Genomic DNA, 17,085 nt, shown 5'->3' with positions numbered 1-17,085 from the left:
ATAATAGACAAGTAAAAAGAGTGTGGGACGCCAAACCAATAGGGAAGAAAAGAAGAGGAAGACCCATTAAAGAATGGAACAGTGACATCTCGCAGATACTGCAGAGTAAGGGTAAGACTTGGCAGGAAACAACACAGATGGCATCCAATAGGAAGGAATGGAGAAAGTTCGTTAAGAGCTAGGACACCTCAGAAGACTGTCAAATATTGTAATTTAATGAATTGTATTGTAAACGGCCCAACACCGAAAGGTACAAATGGGTTCTACTGATTAAGTAAGCAACACAATTTTATTGGTAGCTGCAGATGCAAGATCTTGTCAGCTAACAAAATATTTAAAAAAATTAAATAAACTATCAAAAGAGAAAAGAAAAAAACAATTCAAATATATCCAAAAAATACCAAAAATTTTTTTTTTAAATATCCAAAAGGAAGTTAAGAGGACTAGAAACTGTAAGCTAAAATAATTTGAACGACTAATCACAGAAAGGTTAAAAACCGATTCAATGTGAGAAAAAAAGACCAAGATTATCACCAAAAACAAATAACCTAAAGGTAAGAAACCCTAATTGAGAAGAAACACTTTTATACATTTTTTTGTTTATTAAATGATCTTTGCAGGATTAAGTTTTAATAGTGGCATGTAAAATCTCTTCTATTTATTTATATGTTATAAAAACAAGAACACTCAAGCAATACTTATATTATGTAATAAGTATATCTAACATGAAAAACATTCAGAGTTAACAATCTAAGACAACATTCGATACATTAAAATTAAAATTATGCTTATGCGAACTCGCTTTGTTGCATTTCATCTTTTGTCTATTATTAATAATGCAAAATTGTTTTTGTATTGAATATTTCGGACTTACCTTAAATATTACTCGAATATAATAAAAATAAATTTAAACTGCCTAAAAACTAATGAAGTGATAATTAGAACTACCTTTTTTCATCTCTAAGCAGGGAGTATGATATATTTTTGTTTTAGTTGAATCAATGCCAAAATTTTTATTTTGTAATGATTGACGTACAAATATAAAAAAAAACGGATAGAAGAATAAAACCCTGTTGTTTATACTACATATATTACATTTTTTAAACATTTTTATACTTTCTGTTTTGAAAATTATATTTAAAATAATATTTGATACACTATCTTGCGCAGAGTTTACGCAATAATAAAGGATATCAAATTATTTTATTACATTTTTTTCTTAAATTATTATAGTTTTAGTTAGAGCAAAGATATTCTTTTGTAAATATTTTGAAAATTAGACAAATATAAACTAAAGCAATTTGCAATGTTAGTCTTAAATTGTGATAAACTACAAAATAGAAGAAAAAAATTGTGTTTCAAATTAATTGTTTGTTCTTTAATTTGGTTAATTTAGTATACCTTTCTTCGTTACGTTTACGTTCGCTTCTAGAGCTTTTGGAGCCACGTAGAAGAAAATGTAGCATAAATAATCACATAAGTATTCGAGATAGATAAAAATATTATACTCGAAATAATCGATAATCGAAAAGTGGTATCTTAACCTTAGTCGAATGTCACAGATTTAACTTTTGAGTTTTTAAATATCTAAATTGTTGTTAACAAGACATATCGACTATTGCAATTTAGCAACTTTATGTAAATATTAATCAAATATTACATGGTAATTATTTGTACGTCGTACGGGCAGTACGAATAAAATTAATATAACTCACGAATCGTTGCATGGATAAAGCTACATCGGCACTAATAGTCGCCCCCATTTAGACTTCCCGATTCAGGATATTAAAAGCATCCCCGAGAACCGTCTTTCTACATCACTTTTTTCCTGTCTGGCGAAGAGGGCGCTCACAACGAGGCGCCGACCCTCGCTCCGACCATAGGATCGTACCATATTATCGATCGCCAGGTAAAATAAATGCATTATTTTAAATGCGAGCGTTCACTGTCACTGCTGAGACTATCGCATCGCATCCTTGCCTAGATTGACATGTGATTGCATTTAAAATAATACATTTATTTTACCTATCGATCGATTATGGTCGGAGCGAGGGTCGGCGCCTCGTTATGAGCTCTCACTAAGAAGTCACTTGCACTGTTGCGAGTTCTGGTAGTTCTCGCTATCGGGGATTAAGGTTTTACTACAGTCGCCAGAGACGAAAATGCCACTGAACCCATAAAAATCATACGAACAAGCTGAATTTGCCGAAAACATTAATTTTGGGATCTTAAAAAAGATACAAAAAAAGTTTACGACTTTTACCCCTGGGATTTCCCCTAAATCCTTCATCGAAGGGGGTAAAAACGCAAAAAAATCGATTTACCAAGAATCAGTACGCCGTAAAAAAATGTTTCAAACAAAAAATGTAGCTGAGATAATTTTAAACAAAAATTTTTATAAGCTTTTTTTGTGTACAATGAACTTTTAGAAACAACGCCTGCAGTGACCGTCGATTTTAAATGTCAGTTACGCGCGAAATCAATGTTCAATAAAATTTGTATCAGTTCGACGGTAAAATTTAGTATCTTTTGATTGAATTGTCTTATCGCCAGAAATAAAGATGCATTTTAAAGCTCAGCTTTCGTTTGCAATATTTTTATTTTGCCGCAAATAAACTCAAATTTTATAAAGGTGTTAAATAAATAAACGTGGCGCGATTTTTGCCATTTTTTATAAAATATATAATATATATTATATATTTGCCTTATATAAAATCTATGCCTTTCATTGACATCACTAAAAAGTTTAGATTACTAGAGGCTAACCTTTAAAATCCATAGCATGAAATTTTAGTTTTAAGTTTTGGGAACAAATGTGAGGCATTTGAAATATGCCTAAAAAACGCTGGATTTAAACGTTCACATAACAAACAATCAGAAATAGACGGAATAGAAATCTACACACATGACGAAATCGAATTAAGCCTAGCTGAGGTAAAACGAACGATCAAAACTCTAAAGAACAAAAAAGCAGAAGGTCCCGGCGGAATACCAAATGAACTGATAAAAAACGGATCGGAAAAGTTATTCCGTATGATACATAAAATGTTTGAGAGACCACTGAATGGAGAAGACACACCGGCAGAATGGACCCAAGCATATATGACATCAATATACAAGAAAGGAAATAGAAAAAACTGCGAAAACTATCGGGGAATCAGCATTATATCGTCTATAGGCAGACTGTATGGAAAGACCATAAAGGAAAAATTAGAAATATATATACAAGATAAAATCGGAGAAGACCAGGCAGGTTTCACAGCGGGGAAAGCATGCTAAGATCACATTTACACGGTCGAACAACTAATAGAAAAAAGAATGGCCAAAAATAGATCCGTCTATCTGGCTTTTGTTGATCTTAAGAAGGCATATGACTCAATACCTAGAACCAAGCTATGGGAAGCAATGGAAGACATCGAAGTTCCACGAAGATTAATAAATGCGGTAAAAGCACTCTACAAGAATAACGAAGTAGCTATCAAAACGGGCAATAGAATATGCAGTCCATTTAAGACGACAAAGGGACTACTACAGGGTTGCTCCACATCCCCCACCCTGTTCAAAATATTCCTGAAACCATGGAAAAGAAAGTGTGAAGGAATGGGTATACCAGTAATGGCCCGTTTTCACGCTACGTCTTATTGTACGTTTTGTGGGTCATATAAAACGTACGACAAAATGTACGTTTTGTTCAGTGTATACACACTACGTTTTCCCTTCCGTTTTCATTCTCATTTCTAATTCAGAGTCTTGAGTTGTGTGAAGTTTGTTTAGTGTTTTTTATTATGGAGGAAACACGGCTGCTTTTTTTTATTTTTTCAACTATAACAATATTACGACTGAGGAAAAAGGGGATGAAGAGGGAAAAGACAAGATGGTCAAGAGAATGGCTTCTGAAAAGACGCCAGTATTCCCACGTCTCGTTACTAAAAGAGGCGAACCAGATGATTGGCGCAATTATTTGCGAATGGACACCTCAGCCTATTGTCAATTGCTAGAGTTGGTAACACCATACATGTTGAAATAAGACACCTCATGAGAAAAGAAATTACACCCCATGAAAGACTCACAGCAACTCTCAGATATCTTACAACAGGACGCAGCGTCAAGGACTTAGAGTTCACAATCATAATATCCAAACCAGCGTTAAGCCAAATAATTCCTGAAACCTATAATGCAATCTACTTGGTTTTAAAACATAACTACTTAAAAACTTTTATACAATTCAATAAATTCCCCGAGAAAATCGTGGGTGCATTGCCGCAAATCTGACATTATTAGGCTTTTTTTGGGAAAAATTAAACGAACTGCAGTGGAACTAGTCGTCAAATAAGTGAAGATCGGACGACTTGTCTGAATATGTATTTTCACGTAACGTTTTATCCAATCAGTTCTCGCAAAACTATGCGTCTCCCATCATTTCTACGATCTGACCTTGGATTTCATTTCGATTCGACAAGACGTATGTTTTGCTGTTTACATGCCACGTTTTATTGTATAGGATTTGTCCTATCCAACAAAACGTACAATAAGACGTAGCGTAAAAACGGGCCTTAAGGAACGAATATCTATATACGCTAAGTTTTGCCGACGACCAAATAGTGATCGCACAAGACGATGATGACCTCAGTTTTATGATGAGAAAACTGGAGCAGGAATATACAAAGAATGGGATGGAAATATACCTAAAGAAAACTGAATACCTAACAACGGAGAATACAGAAATAAAATAGCTGGAAATAGACGAAGGTAAACAAATCAAAGGAACAGACAAGTATAAGTATTTAGGCTTCATAATATCAAACAAAGGAACAACGGAGGAAGATATAAAAAATAGACTAGGACAAACAAGAGACTGCATACGAAAATTAAACCCGGTACTATGGGATAAGAACATCAGCATGAAAACAAAGAAAAAAATATATAATACCATGACAAGAAGTATCCTCACTTATGGGTGTGAAAATTGGACAATAAATAAGAAAACTAAAAACAAAATAAGAGCAACAGAGATGGAATTCCTAAGGAGAAGCTGCAGAGTAACAAGAAGAGATAGAATAAATAACATGGAGATTAAGAGGAGAATGGGAATGAACTCCGACATAATAGACTACATCGAACAGAAGAGGTTAACCTGGTACGGACATGTCAGAAGAGCAGACCAAAATCGGTGGATAAATAGAATAACAGAGTGGAGCCCGATAGGAAGAAGAAAGAGAGGCAGACCCCGAAGAACTTTCAGAGATAAAGTGGACGAAGCAATGAGTAGAAGAAACCTACAGGAAGGGGACTGGCTAAACAAGAAAAATTGGAGAAAACGGTTGAGTGAAGGAATACAGTGAAAACTGTGGAAATCCTTGTATATATATAACAAACAATCTAAGACGTTTAAAACTCATTTTTTTAATTACCCTAGTACGTTTTTCAAAATAGCCAAACTTCTGCTAAAAACAACACACAAAACCGTTTTCTTGGATGGATTTCCTGTGACTTACGATCGTTTGTAATGTAAAACAGTAAATTCTGTGTTTTTTGTTCTCATTTCAAATGCCTCGTATTTGTTACCACAACTCAAAATTAAAATTTCATGTCATAGATTTTAAAAATTAATCTCTAAACATGGAAATTTTACTACGACCGGTCAATGGAAGTGATCAATTTTATTGTTCTCACAAGAGTCGTAAAAATGGCAAAAATCGCGCCACTTTTGTTTATTTAACACTTTTATAAAAACTTAGTTTACTCTCGGCAAAATACAAAAAGTGCATACGAAAGCTGTACTCTTCACTTTTAAAACCCATTTTGATTTTTGTCGATAGGACACTCCGATCAAAAGATATCGATTTTTTACCGTCGAGTTGATACAAATTTTATTTAACATTAATTTGCGAGGGGAGTTTTAAGGGAAAGCCCGTGGGTTAAAGTGATAAACTTTTTTGCAGCTTTTTCGAGTTCTCAAAATTGATATTCTCGGCAAAAAGTCAACTTGTTCGTATGATTTTTGGGGGTCAAATCTCTGACGACTAGACTATTTGATTAAATACATTATTTTTTGCCAAATTACATTGTTGCTGCCATATACAAGTACGTTTACGAGTGTAAAACGTTTATATGCATTAATTGTTGCAAATTTATATTCATCTCGAACATTTTAATTGCTTGAGAACATTTTACGTTTGTTTAAACATTATTCACTTTATCGTGTATTTGTATATTTACTACTGATTCTATTTCATTTGACTTTATTAATAATCGTAGCAATTTCACTATTATGTAACAATAAAACACTGAAAACTTTGTTTTCAAAATTTTCACAAAATTTATTATACAATCTTTTCACTACAGCTGTTTCGGCTGATTGCCTTTCTCAAGTGATCTGTTTTTGGTATGGGTTTACACTTTATAGTCTTAAATGAAATAGGTTGAGGAGGGGAGAACTGTTTGTCTCAAGCTGGTCATTCAGAATTATATCTGTGTTTTTTTAATTTGTTGATTTCCATATATTCTAACAAAGATAGCTTAAGGCCTTTATTTTGAATGTGGAGAATTTTAAATTCGTCATTAAAAGAATGATTATGATCTAGAAGGTGAAGTGCGTATGTAGAATCTGTTTTTCTATTATTGAAAGCCCTTTTATGTTCTGCTATTCGTTTATTAAAATTTCTACCCGTTTGACCAATGTAAGTTTTTATGCAGTCGCCACATTTAAGTGTGTACACACCACTGTGTAAGTGTTTTTTATGTTGGCTCTTGTTGTTTTTAATATGTTTCCCTAGGTTGTTATTTGTTCTGAAAGCTGGTGTTATTTCTTTCTTTTTTATGTGTTTGGCTATTTTTGTTGATATTTTGCGTGTATATGTAATCAAGCAGAAGGTATTGGGTTTTTTCTCTGGTGGTGGAAATACTAATTTCAGGGCTTTCTTGTGTAGTTTTTGATTTAACGTTTTATTAATTGTCTGTTCGTTGTATCCATTGTTTACTGCTATTTGCTTAACGATATTTAATTCTGTCTCAAAATTGTATTTTGACATCGGAATTTCTGTTAATCTATGTAACATACTATGATAGGCTGCCAGTTTATGTTGTGTGAGATGGGATGATGAATTGTGAATAGTCGTATCAGTATGGGTAGGTTTATGAAATATGGAGAAGTCATGTTTGTTTTTAAGTCTGATAATTTTTAAATCTAAAAAATTTATGGATTGATTTTGTTCTGTTTCCATTGTAAATTGAATATGACTATGAAGAGAATTAATATACGATAAAAATTGGTCGAGTTGCCTGTTAGTTCCTGTGAAACATACTAGTACGTCGTCTACGTATCTCCACCAATATATAGTATAGTAACGGTCGAATCCATCAATAATTTCACTATTGTTTGTATATGTATCGCGAATACTATATTAGCGTGCTGTTTTACTAATGGTATTAATTTCATTATTAGTAGAATAATTATGTATGATTAATTATTCTTCTTTTTATTGCTTTTATTAATATTTGTATTAAGTTCAATATAATTCATATTTTTTATGTCGAGTTGCATTTTCTGTAACTGTATCATAAGATTTATTCATTTTACTACGGATTAATTGACCTTTTATTGACAATTAATTAATTGTGTTATTATATGTATGCATATGTTTTACCTTTTTAACGTTCATAATATTAATCTATGCCGTTATTCCATATCATACTTAACTTAGCTATTGAATTCTCAAATTCCTTTGTTATTGGTGTGTTTTTAATGCCTATTTCGACACCTCCTACGTAAAGTATCGTAATCAACAAATTTCGGTTTTTCAGGTCCAGGTATACATTCGTATGTTCTACTACCGATATTATACGGGGGCGAAGATTTAATTGAAGAAAGTGAAAGAAATGAAGGTATGTATTATTGTGTATTGATATTTTGTAGTAAAATGAGTATTTTAATACAAACGTAATAATTTTTATCTTTACCGACCAAAAGTATTGTAAGTTATACTATTTATGTATGTATTTACTATGGTTTACGTTGTTTGTGCTATTAAAAAAAATATCGTGTGTGTTAAATTAGATATTTTGCACCGGAAAATAAACAAAAATTATGTCGTATGTATGATATTATGTGTGATATTATGATACGTAGTTTTACGTTGGCGTTTTATATTGTTTTTTTATTGTATCTACTAATTGCCATAGATTACTTCGTTTAGTTATTTAAGTTACAACATTATACGTGTCAAAAAATGTTTACATTTAACTAATTTAATTTTTTTTTATCTAGAATCTCCTCTGTCATCGGATGTAGACAAGAGTGCAATAGAACAAATTATGGATTTTTTGTCAGATACAGTTAATTAAGATTTCAATAACGTTCCTCCTTCCGCATTTTCTGGTAAATATTTATAAATTAATAATAATAAATATAATAATAATATTAGCAGCGCATGCAATGTACTGCGTCCATAAATGAAAATATCTTGAGCCTATATTACCAGGTGACAAACCTCGGTCAAGAAACGATCGGGTATCGACAAAATCTTTATGCCGATTTTTGCAAGGAATACACAGAATTTCGAGTAACTGAACAACGAGTTGCTGATCAATACCGTGTAATTATAAGAAATAATCTTATCTCAGAGACTAGATGTAATACCATCAGAAGCGAAGTCGAACGGGAGATTGATCATCAAGAGGTAAATGTGAATCAAGGCCCTAATGAAATACATGAGCAGATTCCTGAGCTTGCCATACAAGTAACTTTTAATGGAATAAATCCACTTAGCAGACCACAGCTACCAAAAATAAACTCATCTAAAAAACTAGGTGCTCTGTTACAAATTATGAATACCGAAGTCCTACCCAATTACGTCGTAGAATCCCATACGCTGGAATATTTGCACATGCTTATTTACTGTGCTCCAACAGCAACAGCTAGTGTAATGGGAATTAAGATCAGAACACGACGAGGTACCAATGCCGGAAGGACAGATAACAGAGTTGCACCCTGGGAGAAACGACTTAACACCAATGCTGGATGGATAGAAGATACGACGCACAACTGTCAACACTACCGTACAACAAAGAGCTTCATAACTGGAAATCTCCTGGACCAGACGGACTTCAAAACTTCTGGCTTAAGAAGTTCTGGAGTGCTCATGAGTATTTGTCAACACTGATTAATCGTGTTATTTCTAATCCGCAGGAAATACCATCATTCCTAACTCAGGGAACAACTTATTTAATACCGAAGGATTAAAATAATACCCAACATCCAGCCAAGTACCGGCCAATTACGTGTCTTCCAACTCTGTATAAATTGGTCACATCAGAAGGTTCATTACTCGCCATTCAGGATCGGATTTTACCCACCAAAAATTACCTGAAATATATCGTCAAAGACCCTTAGGTACAAAACGACAAATGCCGATATGGATGTCAAGCCCAAGAAACCTCTTCCCAAGTAGGAAAGATCCTCCATCAAGAGATATATTTTAAACTGGGACTGTTACAAACAAACCATCTCCCATATTATCAATACGTTCCTGAGAGTATGCTTGAGAATGACAACTACAAGCTATACTGGGATCGCACTGTGCTCACAGACCAAACTGTAGCACATAATAGACCATATTTCGTGCTAGTTATTAAACTAACAAGACAAACAACGCTAATCGATGTGGCGATACCTAACAACAATAATCTACGTGTTAAGTACAACGAAAAGATCGCCAAGTACAGAGATCTGGAAATACAAATAAGGAGACAATGGAGAATGGAAAGTACCCAGACGATACCTATTATTCTTTCTACTACTGGAGTCATTTCGAAGAACCTCCTAGAAAACATAAAAAAGCTGGGTCTAAATGAACTTATATATAAGATCATGCAGAAAGCTGTGCTACTTTCGACGTCCAGATGCGTACGAAAATGTTTGGGAGATACACCGATGTACCAAGTCACCTAGGACTCGATAACATGGAAAGACTCCCACCAGAGCTCAATCCTTTTGATACCGTAGGTATCTGGGATGAGTGAATTTTCCCCTTAGAGGGAGTGTGAGTCGTATGGCTAAATCTGGAATAATAATATTATTTATAGGTACACAATGATAACTTAAGATTAAATTATTTTTAGAATCAATATAGAACCAGTCAGACGAAGATAACGCACACATTCCATCCCAAGAGTGTGGTAAAAACAATTTAGACTACGATTGTGATAACTACTTTTGTCCTTGGAATGAAAATGCTATACAAAAACTGCAGACAGTCGTTTCATCCACTACGAACCTATTATCAGCACCCCAAGCAAAACACACCGATTTATTTATTTTCCGAATCAACTCTGAAATGTTCTAGAAAACGAAAATAGGTTTTTCGAAAGAATGTAGGTTACATCAGACATCAACATGTTGGATCTTGATTTCTTAATACAAGAAATAGAAAAAAAAAGACGAAGTGTTTTTACTAATACAGTATCAAGGCGCAATTTTACTCCCATTTATAGACTGAAAGTAAAGAGAGGTGATAAGGACGAATTTATATCTGTTTGTAAAAAGACTTTTTTAAATACTTTCTCTATAAGTGAACAGTTTGTCTACACTACTTTGCAAAAACTGGACGTTACTAGCGGTTTGATATAAACAGATAAGAGATGCCATCACAGTCATCATAAGGTATGAACCAAAGACGTTGTCAAAAGTTTTTGTAATCACATTAAATCCATTCAACCCGTAAAATCTTATTATAATCGAAGTAAAAGTGATAACCTTTATTTGGTTAGCGATTTGAATTTCCATCGCCTATTTGATTTATACAAGGAATGGTTTGACAAACAGGTATACTCCTCTATAGCTAATACTGAAAGGCAATATCGTGTATTGTTAATTAACATTTTAAATTGAGTTTTTACGTTCCCAAAAATGACAATTGTGATAAATGTCACATTTAAAAAAACAAATCTAAACCAACATTGGTTGAAACACAAATTTATGAACCACATCTGCATAGTAAAAATCTCACATGTGAAAGAAAGTGCTTTGATAAAAACTAAGCTAAACTCTCTAAGGGAAAAATATTAACAGCTACATTCAATTTTCAGAAAATACTTTCTTTATTATCTTTATTATAAACGTAAACTATCAATATTCAGCTTAACTGTTTTCAATGTCGTGGATAAAGAAGGTACTTGCTTCAGGTGGCATAAAGTGCATGGCAAAAGGGGCGCTAATGAGGTTTCTACGTGTTAGATGAAATTTATTTCAAAACATAAGGACCTAGGCACAAATGAATTTAGATTTTGGTCGAATAATTCTGTGGGCCGAAACCGCAATCGCATAGCCATGTATTTGTATGCTGCATCCACTTTAAAAGTATCTATTCGTCATTGCTTTTTAGAAGTTGGGCACACTCAGAATGAGGGTGATAGTGAGGTATATTTTTTTTTTAATTTTTTTGTTACTAGGTTTTTATGTTTTATTAAAATTAACGTTATGTTGATGAATCTTAAAATAAGGGTTATTAAAAGTTATTGCATGATTTATTTAGACTGCGGTACCTTAAAATAATAAGGTACTACTTTTTGAATTTGTATAACAAATAACGATAATTCTATCAATAAAATATGGCAGTGTGATTCTATCAATAATAATTTCACTCTTTTTCATTGCCTACTTTCCTAAAAGTACCCCTGAATATTTTTATTACAATGAGGTTAATAAACTTACGACATTATTATTTAAAATTTTAACGTTAACGGAGTAGAATGTATTTTATCTTTTTATCTTCTGCTTACAACAATTATTTACCATTTTTTACAAAGAAGAATATAGTATTTATCCCACATCGAAAAACTCCCTTGACAAAAAAAGAGAAGTAGTTCGAGAACATTCAAGATTAAATCGAAAATTCATGAAATGTCTAATGACGTTTGGAACGTCAGAAAAAATATATAAACAGATCTTTTTGACCGTTTAGAACAGTAGTATTTTGAGTTTTGAAGTATATATACTTCATCTAATTTACATACCGTTGCACGTGATCGGCGTCATAGCCCGTGACGTCACATGATACCAACACGAAATATTTAGGCGGTAGGTGTGTTCTTTTTTCTTTGCCGAGTACATTGGCATTATAGCCACTATAGTTCGTCCCAAACCCTTTTTTCAGTGCGTCATAGTTGATCGACCTCTCTCTAACACATTAAGCTAGAGGTGACAGAAAAAAACGTGAGTCTGTGATTATTATACATAGAACTTAGAAAATTATTTATCGTAAAGCTAATTCTACTTACGGATGTATAATTGGTTGGAGTTTAGAATACCCTAAATAGATATCCAATCAATGATGCGCATAAATATAATTTGACACATATTGTCTCGATCGTGACAGTACTTTCACAATGATAATTGTCATTCCAGATTAGTATTATCAGACATTTTACAGTGAAAATTTAATTTTGTATTTATTGTCATAAAAATATTTTAAATATGCCGATATATATCGAAAAAGAACACAGACTAATATTAAAATTATGAAATTATTTTCAATTAGAAAAAGAGAGATTACGATCCTATAACTGTCAAATTTAACTAAAATGTCATGCAATAATTCTCGACATTCTTAAAATCCTATATGACGTCAAAATTAGTGACGCACTGAAAGAAGTGTTTGGGACAGACTGTAGACATATTTTATTATATACGCGTAGAACTAATATTTAAATATTTCTATTAATGTTAACTTAAAGAAATAGACAACAATATGTTTCATTTAATTTGTGTAAATGCATTATAAAGCGTTTTTATGAAGAACATTTGTTCGGAACACACTGTAACTGTAATCGAACGAAGGTGAAATTTTTGCATAAATTGGTAACACTTATTTGACAGTTGCGGTGTTGACACTTTTTGTACTTTATTATTTTAAATTTTAAAGTGAATACCTCTTGTTTTATATTTTTGCCCCTTTAATAAAATCTGTTCTTTTTAGAACAAAATTAGTGTGTTTTATTTCAAACATGTCACGTAAGAATTTAAATAGTCGTTGTAAAGAGTATAATAATAATTATGTCAATCAATATCAATTTGATTTAAAATGGATTCAGGATTTTTTTATACTTTGGCAACTATGTCAACTTCGATCTCTGACGTAGATAATGACGTGCAACGGTTTGTAAATTAGATGGACTGTAGTTATCATTGAGTTAATGTAAACAAGTATTATAATATTATTGGTGTTCCGACTAAAACTATTTTAAAGAAGTGTAACATTGGTGATAGCGATGGGATGAAAGGAATAACATACAATTGTGAATGGTTAATACCAGATCTACCAAATTTAATAAATAAATGGATACGTCTGGATCTTCTGCGTGGTTTTTAAAAATGAAGGAAGATGAAGAGGAATGTAGGCAAGAAGAGAAAGAGGAGAAGGAGAAGCGTAGAAAGGTGGAGGAGAAGCGTAGACAAGACGAGGAAGAAATGAATGAGAATCTCAATTTTAAGAAAATTTTCAGTTAGAAGTAAGTCAAATCACTATTAGAATAGACAAATCAAAAGAACAACAGAATAATATAGAAAATAAAATAGTAGATAAATAAAACAATTTGAAAACCAATTTTGAAAACAAATTAACACAATATCAAAACGATTTAAAACAAGCAAACAACTAGCAAAATTTTAAAACCGCCCACATTCGATAGTCAAACAGCATGGAAAACTTATTGTTTTCATTTAAAGCTGCAACTAGGGCAAATGGCTGAACTGATCACGAAAAGACAGCTCCCTTAGTATTGTCGCTTCGAGGACAGGTAACAACCATCTTGCAATTTCTTCCTTAAGATGCTCCCAGTTATACCTCTCTCGTTTAAGCTTTAAAAACAAGATGTGGCCAGCAGCATCTAAAGCAGCTTTTCCAAAGTCATCTGAAAGTTCGATATCAAAAGCATAACGAAAGTCAGCAAGTATAGAAGCTGATTTTAAAAAATTATTGTATTCGTCGTACCCTCAGGCACCTACACATTTTCTGGAATTAATTGGTATATAGACATTCATAGGTGGACTACAGGATGTTGAAATCCTACAAGCTCTTCGATTACGGAAAAGCCGATTAAAGGCAAGGACAGAAGAAGCTAATAATAAGAATCAGTACGTCGCCCAGATCGACGTTTAGAAGCTCATCACATAGACCTACTAGAAATATTAGTAGATATAAGCCTCTAAGAAATCAATTTCCCACAAGTGTCCACAGAAGCAAAACTCCAAAATCCAAAGTTGCATATTTGAAGGAGCAACTAGCGATAAGTAAAAATGAAACAGAAAAATTAAGAGTGAAGGTGTCAATTTGGAAGGTTTGACAAACGAATGAACAATAAAAGAATTCTAAGATCATTTGAACGCAGTGTCAGCTTAAAGAAAGAGAGAATGTAACCGAAGAAATAAGTCTCCGGAGGACTACAGTTTTACAGGAAGAAGATAACGATCAGACTTCCCTTAAAAACGGAAGTGGGAAAGTCCCGATGGAGTATGTGCAGTTCAACAAGTGGTACTGCCAAATCACACAATAAAAGTGTGTTACGACAACTTCCTAGCAGCTTTTCAAAAGGAAATTTCGGAGTTAAAAGAACACTGGCCAGAGTTCAAGATAGATTTCACTGCATCAATTGCCGCCAAGATGTAGAAGATTGGTGTAAAAAATGCGATTTATGCAATACATATAAAAATTGCCATTTTAAGTAGTGATCTTTAGAAATTTCAGAAAGGATTTTGTTTAATGGACATTTTTTGGACCCCTGATAAAAGTATTGGTGGTGATTTGGGTTGATTTATATTCTTTTCCGTTTTCGATTTGTCCATGTTATCCGTTTCGTCATCTTCTTCTTGAAAATTTTTACATATATTGTTGCTGGTATTTGATTTAACTGTCCAGCAACATTTATTTCGGTTTTTCTTTTAATTTTTTTGTCTTTAGGACTTCTTTGTCCATTTTAGAATTCACTGTTTTCCATCTTTTGTTTTGAGTACTTGTGTAGCTAAGATATTGGTTGCTTCATCGAAGAGGTTGTTTTGATTACAGTGCTGTTCATTTAAGAATTTTTCTGTTATTGTTGACACAAAAGGTGGCGTCTTTATGTATGATGTATATTGATACATTGGTATTGGTTAATTCGTACCTATACGTTGTAGGTCTGAATAATTTGTATAATTATATGCAATTGCAATGTATTTGTTTTTATATTAATTTCAATTAAAGTCAACATTGCAATCAATATTTGCTTCTGTAATTTCAAAAAACTTACTTAATAAATAGTAAAATAAAATTTCCTTTTTAAACCGACTCTGTATTTTATTTGCCACTTTTAATACCACTGCGAAAAAACGTCAAAACCCATCGAACCTAAGCTTCTTATCAGTGTTTTTGTCACTAATGTCTAAGGACTTTTTTTTTATTTTAGTAATTTTGAATTTTTGAATATTTCAATATGCAATTTAGTCTAGGAGCCAAGAGAGATGTTGAGTATGCACTTTTATGTCCCCTTGTTAACTTGACTTTTTTTATGTTTTTTGGTGCCTAGATTCGATTTTTCGAAGGTACCAGGCTAAAAATCCGTCAGATAATTTGTTATTAATAATTTAATTGTTTAAATAATTGTATCTCCTAAAATATTAGAGATATTTTAATTTTACCAAAATGAAAATTGTTCCTTTCGGAAAAATAAACAAAATGGCGATTAGAACCGAAGTTATAACAACAAAATATAACAAATTTCGTGAAAAACAATTGCAAAATAGGTATTCGATGAGGCTTTTCCAAGTATAACTCAGCATATGTGCGATTAACTTTAAAATCCCGTTCATTTTAAAGGTAATTGCTTTATTTTAAAACAAAAATTGCAAAATTACTTTCTCTTTTTTAATAAAAAGTTAACATTAGACATTCAAAATGTCACTACAAAGTTGCAAACTAATTTGTTTATGAGAGATATAAACAAAATTAAGCTATAAACTTTAAAAATCTGGCTAATGGAAGTTAGAAAACATTTTAATATTTGGTAAATATTTCTATATTAATTTTTCACCAAATATGGAACTTCCAATAACGTGCTCTGAGGAGCACGGTCAGCTCGCGGCAAATAAAAACCAATACTTCATCATTATAAATAAAAAAGTTAGCAGTTTATAGTTAAAATTTTTGTTGAAAAGAGGTGAATTAATTTATTTATAAGTTGATAAAAAAATTGATAATCCAGTAAAATAAGGCAAAAAAGGGGGCAAACCTCGGAATGAAAGATAATAAGCTGAAAATTTGCATACGTCTTTATTTTAATGGTATAAAACTTACCTCAAAAGTCTCATATAATCACGTGTTTGCGACTTAAGATATTAAAGGTCAAAGGTCACGAAAATGAGTTTTCTGTAAATATCTCGTTTCCCTTACACTTTATGACATTTAAGGTGGTAAGAAAAATTGTAGAATGAAAAATTCTCTTCAATTTTTGCCTCAAGTACTTTTATGTACCTTCAACCCTTCTTAAGATAGAGCGCAAAGAGTGGGGGACGGCTTACCTGTGTATACGGTAACGCGAAGTCAGCCAGTAGGATTCAATAAATAATAAGTTATATAGTTAACTATTCACTTAAAATTCTATTATTGTCATTAAATTTTTATTATTTATTATTTAATAAACTATATTTATAGATATTAATTATAAAATATATATTTTATATAATATACCTCAACTATTTCAACAAAAAAACTGCTCTGTACAAGAATTATTTGAAAATGGAGTACATATTTTCTTAGCAGCGTATAATGCTCCAACATCAGAAGACGATATAGACTCTTTTCGATACACACAGTTCATCAAATCAACAAGACTCAACAAACCAGTGCAGTTATCTAGTCTTCCACCTTCAAGTGCAGCAGCTCGTCAGCATATCATTCGTGTCTATTATCAGACCCAAATTTGGTTGAGAAATGATTTAGAATCCCAAGAATTCGGCTGGGTAATGCAAAATGAATTTCTGGAACCAATAACAACATTATTACCGCCAGCACCAGAAGAACTGCTGAATACACTATTTTGCAATTGCAAGAAAGG

The sequence above is a fragment of the Diabrotica undecimpunctata genome, chromosome 3 (assembly GCF_040954645.1).
Source record: "Diabrotica undecimpunctata isolate CICGRU chromosome 3, icDiaUnde3, whole genome shotgun sequence".
Classification (NCBI taxonomy): Eukaryota; Metazoa; Arthropoda; class Insecta; order Coleoptera; family Chrysomelidae; genus Diabrotica; species Diabrotica undecimpunctata.
This window is presented reverse-complemented; position numbering follows the sequence as displayed.